The sequence below is a fragment of the Thermobia domestica genome, chromosome 8 (assembly GCF_964235325.1).
Source record: "Thermobia domestica chromosome 8, izTheDome1.hap1.1, whole genome shotgun sequence".
In the NCBI taxonomy this organism is placed as follows: Eukaryota; Metazoa; Arthropoda; class Insecta; order Zygentoma; family Lepismatidae; genus Thermobia; species Thermobia domestica.
This window is the reverse complement of record NC_137461.1, coordinates 162,827,456-162,839,565: the sequence shown is the minus strand read 5'-3', so window position 1 is coordinate 162,839,565 and position 12,110 is coordinate 162,827,456. Positions and strand designations below refer to the sequence as shown.

General features: G+C 35.5%; 1 protein-coding gene across 2 annotated transcripts in view; it reads right to left on the bottom strand.

Moving 5' to 3' along the window:
* LOC145693327 (uncharacterized) overlaps positions 1–12,110 on the bottom strand; it is a 334,188-nt gene that overhangs the window by 115,510 nt on the left and 206,568 nt on the right. The window contains exon 1 of one of the 2 annotated variants that reach the window (XM_081769216.1): positions 1,487–1,603. The exons of the other annotated variant lie outside the window; for it this stretch is intronic. The gene's annotated coding sequence lies outside the window, so the exon portion shown is untranslated. Of the gene's footprint in view, positions 1–1,486; positions 1,604–12,110 lie in introns of those variants that run through there. 2 annotated transcript variants of the gene reach the window in all.

Below are 12,110 nucleotides of genomic sequence, written 5' to 3'. Positions count from 1 at the left end.
TCAAATGACACAAGGCGATAAGTAATTGTCTAATGAAATTGAGAAACTCTCCTACAATACCAAACTAACCCATCTGGGTGAACATTAAAATCTCATTATCAGATTAGTATGTAGTAACAAGGTCACGCACACTTGATGGAGCTACATTTTGATTCACTTTTTTCTTCTTTTAAGCACCGAAAACCTTTGAGAAAGGAAACTGATATCATTATTAAACATTACGGAGTTCGAATACGGTGTATGATTAGAAAGAGGAAGTGCTCTTAAAACTGAGAACATCATCTGGCAATTTCGCAAAATGTTAAGTGCACAACTCTACATTTGTATATACATCGTGCTGGGAACACATAGGATACCTTCATTGTTGATATCCCCATTAGACCCATACTGAATCAATCGCACTTTTTTATTTCTTGAAATTTAGCTTCACTTTTCAGCACTGGTATTATGTAAGACTAGCAGCGTTCACCCCGCTTCGCTGCGGTCACCCCGGAACGCAATAAACTTTGTTACTTAGATAATTTTTACTTTTTCGCTTTCAAGTGATATGATAAAAACCATAGAAGATTGCAGTAAATGTTAACATTATATCGCCTGTCATTTATGTTAACCCGCCCCGCTTCGCTGCGGTCACCCCGGAACGCAATAAACGTTGTTACTTAGATAATTTTTACTTTTTCGCTTTCAAGTGATATGATAAAAACCATAGTAGATTGCAGTAAATGTTAACATTATATCGCCTGTCATTTATGTTAACCCGCCGAGTGACACGGTCATGCGGGTTGCATATAAATACGTTTATTTTTACCTATGATGAACTAACAAAGGATTTGTACGTTATGGACACTTGAATGGTCAATTATCTCAAGACACTGGTAATTAAAAATTAAAGTGATATGATAAAAACCATCTAGGGTCCAAATCCTAATAACCCCCCAAAAATGAAAGAAATTGGTTCAGCCGTATTAGCGTGATGAGGGAACAAAGGATTTGTGCGTTCTCTTTTATATATAAGAAGATATGGACATACAGTTTAAAGAGGAATCCGAATCACTGTAGTGTGTTTAATACTTTCATACAGGGAATCGAACCCGAAATTTCGTGCACGCGATAGCCACTAGACTAGTGGGGAGAACAGTCAACAAAATGTCTTTATAAAGAGAACAAATGAATTCGCTTAGTGTAGGATTCTAAGCAATTAAGGAAAACATCATTGGAGCATCTACCTGTATTTATGCTTATGAAACATATTCTTCATTTAATAGTGAACGGAAATAGTAAAAATGAATTAAAAACAAGAACAAACGATCATAAATCCGATTAAATCATTGTAGTGAGTTACTTAAAGATTTCCTTTCACGTAATCTATTCTAAACTTAAAACAGGCAATTCACATGCAGCATAAATATTCATGTTTGTGCAGAGATATATTATTCTCGCGGTGGGAGAATATTTACATACTTAGAAACGTAAGTCAAAGACCTACCTCTTTCTTGTCGCCCATTTTCATACAAGTTTTAAGTGTTGCTGTGTTCTCCAAGTAACAACCGTATTATGGCAATGTCAAGTAGGAAGAACTCAGAGTTTTCGTTGATAATGTTTCCGGTTTATAATCTAACTTCCTCTATACACGCTCTTTCCGTTAGCTTAACACCATACCTATATGCGCAAGAATCTTCGGGTGTTTCCACAATAACGAAGAGCAGCTGCAAACTTCGTTGCGCTTTTTAATTACTGTTAATGTTTGTCCTGAAGATTACTTTTCTTAGGTTAGTCTCACAGCATGCAATCTAGTAATATATTATTCACAAACGTCCCTAAATTTCATTTTTAAATTAAGGGTATGGGCTACGGCACTTAAGTTTCTCCCTCTAATTCCTTAAACTAAATCATGTTGTACTGCAGTTATTAATGAAACATTTTCTTCTAAAATACGATTCAAATTATAAGGCGTATTCGGAAAATTTCGCCCAAAGAAAATCACCCCAAGAACTAAACTATCTCTTGTAGATTTTTCCGTAAGAAATGTTATATGGTAGGGTTATTAGTGAAATATTTGATCATAGAATAACAACAAAGTAACATTAGTTTTATTTCACTACACTCAAAATTAATTAAATTAAAAACCATCACCCCTAAGAGTAAACTAACACTTATGAATATTTTAATGGGAATTATTTATGCAACATTATATGAATATTAATAAAATTTTTATTTACGAAATATGAACAAAATCGCGTGAAATGTTCTTGAGAAAGACGTTCGAAAAAAATCACCCTAAGAATAAACAACCCTTCGTTCATTTTTCAAAGGAAATTAGCTATACCATATTGTCAGTTTGTTAATGAAATATTTGTTTATGAAATATGAACGAAATCGCTTTTTTTTTTTCTTAGGAAATCGTCCGAAAAAACTCAGCCCTATGAATGAACTATCACTCGTAAGTATTTTCAGGAAAAACGAGATGTCATATTAACAGATTGTTAATGACATATTTAATTATGAAGTACGAGAAAAAACTGCGTAAGAGGTTTTTGAGAAAATCGTCCAAAAACTCACCCCAAAAATAAACTACTTGTACGTACATTTTTTCAAGACAATGAGTTACGCCATATTGTATGGTAACTAATGAACATTTATTTATGAAATATAAACAAAATCATTAGAGTGGTTTACGATAAAACTTGGAATTTGTTTATTTTCACCCTTCAGTAAAGTACCTTTATTATTAGGAGTAGAAAGAAAATTTGAAAAATCCGTTTGGGGAATCACATAAAAACCCTAAGTTTAAAATTCGGTATTGATAAGTTGAACGATATGGTTTCTGGGCGAGTGTACATTAGGACGAAGGACGAACAGAGGAACGAACGAACAGATGGACATATATATATAAAAAAATAACTTTTTCGATATCTATGGCCGTAAAATGTATAAATCCGTTGGAATCTAGAAATCGATTTTTTTTTTTCACGATCACCATACTTTCTTTTTGTCGCTCGAAAGTAAAAATTAGCTTTGCTTTTCTACTGAGTTTCACTAAAATATTATTACCAATGTTATCTGACCAGGATAGCAGTGCTAATTTTGGCTGGTTGTGTGGTGTTATGTTTACTGTTACGTATCACACATGTGTGGCCGAGGTATCGGCGTGATGTTCAGTGGCGTCTGCTCCATGATAATGCCCCAAGTTACGGCCACTAAGCCAAGGCAAGAATTTTCAACAACATTTCACAAGAGAACTTCCAGCAATCCTTCTGTGCACTGACGCCAGGGCGGAATGATGTATGGATGCAAAAGGGTCGTATTTTGAATGATCCAAGGTAAGAAACTTTCTATGTTCACTTTCTTTTTTCTACAGCTCCAGTCTCGATTTCAAATTGCCGCACTGCGTATATTTTCTTAAGCCTTACCAATCATTCCTACAGTTTTTGGTTGAAGTCGGTGAACATTGATCGGGAGAATTTACCTCCAAATTTTAGAATTATGATCCTCGATAAATTTCGTCGCCTTTTATGAAACATACTTTCCCCTTTGTTTGGGGTTGAAATTGATCAAAGATAACGAGGATGAATTGAGCCCTTAAAAAAAAGACAGAAAAAACATATTTAGCCACATCTTCAATAGAAATATTATTTTCATGCAGCATATGATTGCTTTCTTGGGCTCAACATTAGTCATGGACAGAGTCCGTTCACATTCATCTTTAAAAAAACATGTTTCAAAGTAATCTGGGAAAAGATATAATAAATAAACTAATTTTCATGAAAATGGAGATTTAAAATTTTACTCTTATAAGCTGGTGATGAAGGTTTCCAAAAGTAAGGCTTTAAAAATATACAACTTAATTAAATTATTTCGCTCACTGAAATGAAATATGTCAGTTTAACGTCCCACGGTTATGCTCTTTAGGCTAAGGAAGACGATGATTAAGGCAAGTGAATGATGATGGAAGAATTGGTGGAATGGAAAGTGGGAAGAAACGGGAGTATCCCGAGAAAGTACATGCACATGATGCTCATCACATACTTACTTGGTCGGGGACCGAACCAGTAACCCCACAGACCAGAGGTAAGCGCTCTACCACTGAGGCACCGTGCCCACTCTATTTCGCTCATTTTTACAGTACACAACACCATTTGTTTTGTTTTCCCTTAAGAATATATATATGTGGAACTTTTTGATTCATTTTGTAGCATAAATTTCTTGATTTTACAATTGTATTACTTTGAATTTATTTTCTCTTCATAAAAATGAAATGGAATGGAATCTTTAGTTTTACATTCCAAGTTTATGTCTTGCAAACTAAAGAAGACATATTACTCATGGAAGTAAAAATCATGAAGAATTCCTGGAGGAAGAATTCAGAGAAAATCTGTCCACTACAAACTCACATGGTCTGGGATCGAATCAAGGACTCTCACACCAGAGGTTTACATCCTATTACTGAGCCTTCGTATCATCATGCTCTTTACTAATTTTCAAATTTACTTTCGACGGACTTTACTACACAACATTATATCTTAATACGTCACGTGCAATAGTAGTATGTGGTACGCACACTATCGACAAGAAAATATATTTAGTGGTGCATTCCACTTCCTTAATTTCAAAACTACTCTGTTTATATAAATATTAAACTAAACTATTGAACAAAATAATAACTTTGGGACTAAATATCATGGGCAAAAGACGTATAGAAATGTACTATACATTCCACATGCTTAAGCTCAGAAACTAAGGAAAATACGAAATAGCAAAAGTCCTTACAATATGATGAAAACTTACGGATTTGTATTTCCTTTGCTGAGTACCACCGAAGCTCTCAAGGACATCACTAACCGATAGCCTGGTTTACATAAATCCATTTCCGCTTTGTATTTTAAGCCTACAAGAATGTTGATCATAATAGACACGAAACGTAATATTACACAGTCAATTAATATTTCCATGCTATTTGCGTTTCAATTAATTACTTAAATTTAGGGTCAAATATTTTACAGATTCATTATTAGCCAATGCATCTGCTAAAATAATGTAGATGATAAATAAAATACTATATTAATCTTTCGTCTTAAAAACATATACTTTTTGTCTGTAGTGTATTTTAATCTAGGCGGGGGTTCAGTGGATCAGTGGAAGAGCGATCATCTCTAATGCGATGGGTCTCTGGCTCGATCCTACGACATGAAAGATTGTAGAGGATATTGCATCCGTGGCTTTCTTGAGGTTCGCGTTTTTCCTCCCACATTTTATCCCATCAATTGTTTCATCGTAATCGTTCACTTTCATTAATCATCTGTCTTATTTAGCCTGAGAAGTATAACCTGGGACGTTGCAATAGATATTTCAATTTATTTAATTATAAACCAGTGTTGAAGTATAAACTATACAAATAATAAAAATAACATTATTTGTTCTCGTAACTCAAAATAAGTTGTCCTTTACAAAGCAGTAACACTGAACATTCATATATCATAATCGAAAAACTTACAGCAGAGACATTGGTACTCAACAAATTTCTTAGTAGTATTAAACGTAAGATTGTGCGTATTTTCTTTCTCTATACTTTCTTCCAGTTTATTTCCAGAGGACTAATGTCGTTCAACCCTGTGATGGAATTATAGCAAGGTAAGTTTCAAATCGAGAGTCGACTCAAGATTGTCAAGAACAGCGTACAAGTGTCATGTCTACTAAGTGTATAATGGTTGCTAAGACTTCCATTTATAATGTTCTTTGCTTTTTACATTACTTTGTAACACAAGGGGGAAAAAGAAGATAAGAATGCTACTTTCTCAAAGAGGCGCTTCTTTATTTTGTGAAAATGTAAATGCATAATCAAAAAAGTTTATTACACTTGATAACAGCTGCTCAGTAATATTTCTGCTTTCTCTACAAAAATGAAGCAATTTGTTTCAGTACTTACGTGCGATAAGCATAATTAATTTCTTATAATTTATACTAGATAGTAAAATGTTGTCTTCTAACAAAATTTGTTTATACACAAATTTTGCACAAAATATTACCTTTCCTCTCAGTTACTGTGTTGAGCTACTTTCACTATATGCGTGCATATTTTCTTATTATCTTGTTTAAAGGTATATCAAGTACAATTTGTTGTTATATAGAACGGCCCTTTTTTAAAAGAGTTGGTTATTATAGTCTTCGAATGTTAATTTCCTCTCGTTGAGAAAGTTTATCTTCAAGAGATGCAAACGACTTCCCCTCCATCCTATACTAATCGCTCTTGTTTACTCTCATTCATTACAAAGCATGGATAAATGCTTTCACTAGTGCAGTGTCTCTTAACCCCAGCAGAGAAAGTAAATGGCTTCTGGTCATTTCCAATATCACGGAATGCTCATTAAAGAAGATAGCATCGACTACTCTGAGCCCAAATCTTCACGCAGCACCTGAGGCCATATTTTGTGTTTAATCATACGATAGGTAAGCGAAGGCAAGCTACTTGACACAAGTTTGCAGTTTTCCATCTATTATTAAAGCTATACAGGAATTATTATTATTAATAATAATAATAATAATTTTAATATCCGCAGAAAGTCACTACTTGCAGCAAAATTGTAAGTTTGTTTTCAGATGTTCATCAACCGATTTTCTTTCGCTTTACTATTTCTTTTTTTAGAGAGGTGGAAGGAATGTCACTGAACTAGCATTTGAATAAACTACCAAAAACTAGCATTTGAATAAACCGAATTTTCAGCAATGGTGGTGATAAAATCCAAATATAGGTCAAAACTAAATCTCCAGAAAGAGATGCGCCTTACCATTTCAAAATATGTGTCGAGATTTAATAAATTTCATGACTCAAAACAAGCTCATACATCCCGTTGACTTTGCTCAGCATTTAAATGTATCGGTTTTTGTTATGTAAATCCCCACTCTGCTCGTATTTTTAAATTTTAACATAAATATCTGTCTTACCACAATTTATAAGTATTAACATTAAAAGGTGTAGTCAGTGTATACAATGTAGATCATCTGTGTTAATGAGATATTTTCATTATTGATTAATAAATGAAACAGTTTATCATAGTGATAGTCTTTCTTTTAGGAAAACACGTGTTTGTGTTGCTGACACATTCCATTTTTGACAGGGGAGGCGCGTTCAGACTTTGGTTGTTTAGGGGAACCTCAACTGCTAAAAGTTTGAAAACCCCTGAGATAGCCCTTCCTCTCGTACATCTTTATTGTGAATCTCGTACACGGGCTATATTCATACGTGTCTCCTGTTCACACTCTATTGGTACCACTTCGTTCAAATTTTAACCATTAGATGGCATCATTTTCGTCGGAGAAGAAGCTTAGTTGAGCATGTGCTTTTATTTATGCTTATGCTGTTAAGAATGAACTACAAGTAATAATTCCAGTAGGTGACATGCGAGAAATTTCTCAGGGAATTTCTTTGATCTGGTTCAATGCGAACTACTAGTTTACCTGCAGTACTAGTACCACGCCCCATTTATTTAAAGTCCCCCGGAGGGAAATCTGAAATCACGAGGATTCCGTTCTGGTTTCGAAATCAGTGACGATTTTGATTCCGAAGAGGAAGTAGAGGACATACAAGGTATGTTTTGATTTGGTTGAGTGAAAGTTTAGCGTCCCTTTCAGTACCGAGGCTACATGAGACGTGGGCCTACAACTTAACGTGGGATTCGAATCACATGAGCTCTCGCCGGAATTAAACCCGGGTCTCCCAAAACAGAATAAAAATATTCAAATTTAAAAAGGAAATGTAAATGATAACTTTACATAGTATGCACACTATTAGTACTTAATACAGTAATCATCTACTACTGCTTATTGTTTGTAACTATTATATGCAACTGGTATTTAATATAGTTCATTTGATTTTTGTTTCAAAAATACGTCGGAAGCAATATGCGCCTTTAATGAGGACGAATTAGTTACTTCAAATTACTTCACTTCAAAATCTTTACTCGAAGAATTAGTGATACGCTGTAGATTTTCGATTATTATTATTGTTTTTAATTACTTTTCAGGTGTCAATAATATAAATCTTGCAGTTGAGAGATCAAAACACATTTGTCTTCGAAAGTATTCAGTTTGTATTCATCCCTAATGGCTGACACTCTAACCAAAATCAACTATTGACAGTCCACTGGCTGGATGATCTACCAAACTTTTCTCCCCTACATTTCCCTTCAGCAGTGCTCTTGATTTCGTCACACTATATTATAATGTATGCTACAGATGGGATACATAAGTTTTCCCTCACCTTTTTTATTATAAAAGTTTCTGCATGAGTCTATGTTCACTGAATTTACAAATGAGTAAACGTTTCTAATAATCCTTTCTCTTTGAGTTTGGACCTTCTGTCCAGAGCAACGCAGAGGTCTTATAGTTTGTAGGTTAGGAACCTTCTGCCCAGTGCAGCGTGGAGTTTGGAAAGGTACCTCTTCCCCGCAGCAGCGCAGAGGTGGATTAGTATCGCCTGCCCAGTGCGGGTCTAGGTCAAAACCCCCACAGCCAAAACCCCCACACTCAAGAAATGTCAAAACGCCCACACAAACGGTCATAACCCCCACAGCCAAAACCCCCACACTCAAGAAATGTCAAAACGCCCACACGATCGGTCATAACTCCCACACAAATGGACAAATCTCCCAAACGCACGAACGGTCAAAACCCCCACAGCCAAAACCCCCACACTCAAGAAATGTCAAAACGCCCACAAAATCGGTCAAAACTCTCACACAAATGGACAAAACAGCCACACATACCAACGGTCATAATCCCCACATAAATGGACAAAACCCCCACACAAATGGTCAAAACTCCCACATGCTGAAATTGTCACAACTGCCACACAAATGGACAAAAACCCCACACAATCGGACAAATCCCCCACACTCTGAAATGATCGTGATTGCACGTCTTTGTTGCGGCTCTTTATGACGCCCACTTTAGTGTTTCTGTCATTAGAAAACAGTGCAAGAAGAATAGTTGTAACATCAGTTTAAGTGGAATAAAAAATGTTATTAAAAAGTACAAGGGCAACACATGCAACCAGGATCATTTCAGAGTGTGGGAGATTTGTCCGATTGTGTGGGGGTTTTGTCCATTTGTGTGGCAGTTGTGACAATTTCTGCATGTGGGAGTTTCGTCCATTTGTGTGGGGGTTTTGTCCATTTATGTGGGGATTGTGACCGTTGCTCTGTGTGGTTGTTTTGTCCATTTGTGTGGGAGTTATGACCGTTGGAGGTTATGACCGATTACCAGTGTGGGGGTTATGATCGTTCGTGTATTTGGGAGATTTGTCCATTTGTGTGGGGGTTATGACCGATCGTGTGGGCGTTTTGACATTTCTTGAGTGTAGGGGTTATGACCGTTCGTGTATTTGGGAGATTTGTCCATTTGTGTGGGGGTTATGACCGTTTGTGTGGGCGTTTTGACATTTCTTGAGTGTGGGTGTTTTGGCTGTGGGGGTTTTGACCGGTTCCCCCCAGTGCAGCGTGAAGATTGGTAAGGGTAGGGAGTCTCTCGCGCCCAGAACAGCTTGGAGAGAAGAGTTGAACGTGATCAGTTGGAGACTGATATCTTCTGTCTCTTGACGTCCTCCTTTATAGCCAGTTTTGGAGGCGAAGCCTGTGGAGGAATTGTAGGGATCCTCTTCGTGTCCGTCTCGTATTTTTTTTCGGTTGGCTGTTTGGTGATCCTTGTGCAGAAGCACGTGGTGTTATTTGCAAATATGAATGGCTATTGTGATCTTGCATCGTTTGGCCTAATCCTCGTTTCGCCTAACCAATTATCTGACACTTTTATGATAGATAAAAGATAAGCTTTATGTCCGCCATTTTAGGCGAAATAAGGATACTCGTTTGGCCTAATCCTCGTTTTGCCTAAAATGGTGGACTATAAAAAATCGCGGAGATAAAACTGAAGGGAAATTTTTTGAAAAACAAATATTTCCTACTATGTGAAGAACTGAGAAATACAAATTAGTTTTCCCATAACTAATTTGTAATAGGACTATTTGCTTTCGGAAAAATGTTTCGAAAATTGTACAGTTACTTTTCCGTTCCATTTTGAGAATATTAATGCCCCCACAGGGTGTATAGTGACTACATTTGAGATGAGAGAAACACAAAAAGGTACACGTGTTATTAATTTTGTTTAAAGGTGAGTGCTGTTCAAAAGTAACTTTTAGTTTGCAGTTTGTTTCCAAATATCTGATATTGTCAAATGGTACTGCTAATCGGTACGTTAAAGGAAATATAGTTTGTGCGTTTCTTCCTATGTAGGTGCAAAAGTTATTTTATTGTAGGTTTTGTTTATCTTTCAGACGATTTCCTTCCAGTTTCAACGCTTTTTTGAAACTGTTAATGCATTATAAGAGATCCGATTGTGATTCTACTGTAATTACAATTCGTATGAAATTTGTAACTATTTCGAGCTAGATCTGACAAAAGATCCCTAAATTTGTTCATAACTTAACCATGGACAATTGTGATCGCAATGAGTGATTTGTGACAAATCGCTCCGCTGACAAATTGCTCTTTGGATAATTCCACAATTCAAACATCTCAATGTGTTACTGACAAAGAAAGAAGAAAAATATATTTCATTTCTTATTATTACTTTTGAAATTACAACTTTTGAGTTGAATTTCCACTCGTTTCACATACTACCGGGAATGTCCATAGCATAAGTCTCTGATATGCACAATGAGATTGAAATCCGGGCTTCTCGGTGGTTGTTTAGCAGGAAGAAGTTGAATGCTCCTCCAAACAGATAGTGGCCAACCGGGATCTGTTACGAGGGTAGTTAGCCTGCTGGTACACTCCATTTCCACTCGTATGACAGAAATAAAGATATAGTTGACTCTGGTGATCTTCGTACGTCGATACAATGCGGGTGAATAGTAGGTATCAAAGGTCCAAAACATTGCTTACAGAAAAACACTATAAATGAACATGTTCTCCGTTATCTTCTACAATTCCAACCTGACATAATTTCGTTGGGCTGGCACCAAATTATAGATCACTGTCGGCGTGATGAGATTGAAATCGAGACTCATCGCACCAGGGTTTGCTGGTTTAAACGAGCTGTTAAAAAAAAAAAAAAAAAAAAAAAACTGGTTTAAACCAAAAAACGAAAAATGTTCGTAAAAGTGTAAGTGTTCGTAAAATCTTGATGAACACACATTTATGAGTTATCACGTTTCACTCCCGTATATTATTCGTATTATATTCAGACCTAAATTTCCCATTCATTACTCAAAAAGATTATACTACAAAAGCAACTTTTGTATTTTTTTATAAGTTTATGAATGCTTCTTTTGTGATTTTTTTATAGTTTGTTATTAGTGTTATGCAATTTCAATCAAAGAAAAATTCTAAATATTGTTTCGTTTTCATAATGTTTACTATTGATAAAATACATCGAAATGCTGTAGTTTTTTGGGGAGAGGAGGGTTCATACAAATCCCACGAGAGGCATTTATTGAAATCAGAAATATATTTGCTATTTATTTATGTATAAATGGGTCAGAGTCAAAGTGGACTCAAATAATTCGTATCTTTATTCACTTTTCTCACAGATATGCAAATTAAGTCTATTTCTTCTTCTTCTCATTGTATTTCTCTATCTTGGACTAATAAAAGTCGTAATGAACTAACGAACTAATTTATTGTTGTTGTTTTTTTTTTAAACATGGTTTTTGCCAACCCTGCATCGCACCATGCTACTCGTTTTTATGGTCCAGTCACACTGGCATTCTGTTGCCAGTGTAAAACATTAAACATCCCTCTTCCATATTTAGTTTCATAAACTGTGAAATCCCAAATCTGCAAATAACCTAATGAGAAAAGCAGAATCAAACCCGGTTAATTCCATATTTCAAACAATTTGAGGTTTCGTACTGTATAGGATTAGTTTAATAATCTGAATATTTATTGCAACTCTTCGTAAATCATTAGAAATTTTATTTGGCAGAATTTGAAGTGTGTGCTTTCATTATTTTTTTTTTATTTTTGGACTGAAAATTGAAAAAAAATGAAATCTTTAGTTTTACGTCCCACGGTTATGCCGGTTAGGCTAAAGGAGACAGTGATGATGAGAAATGAATGAAA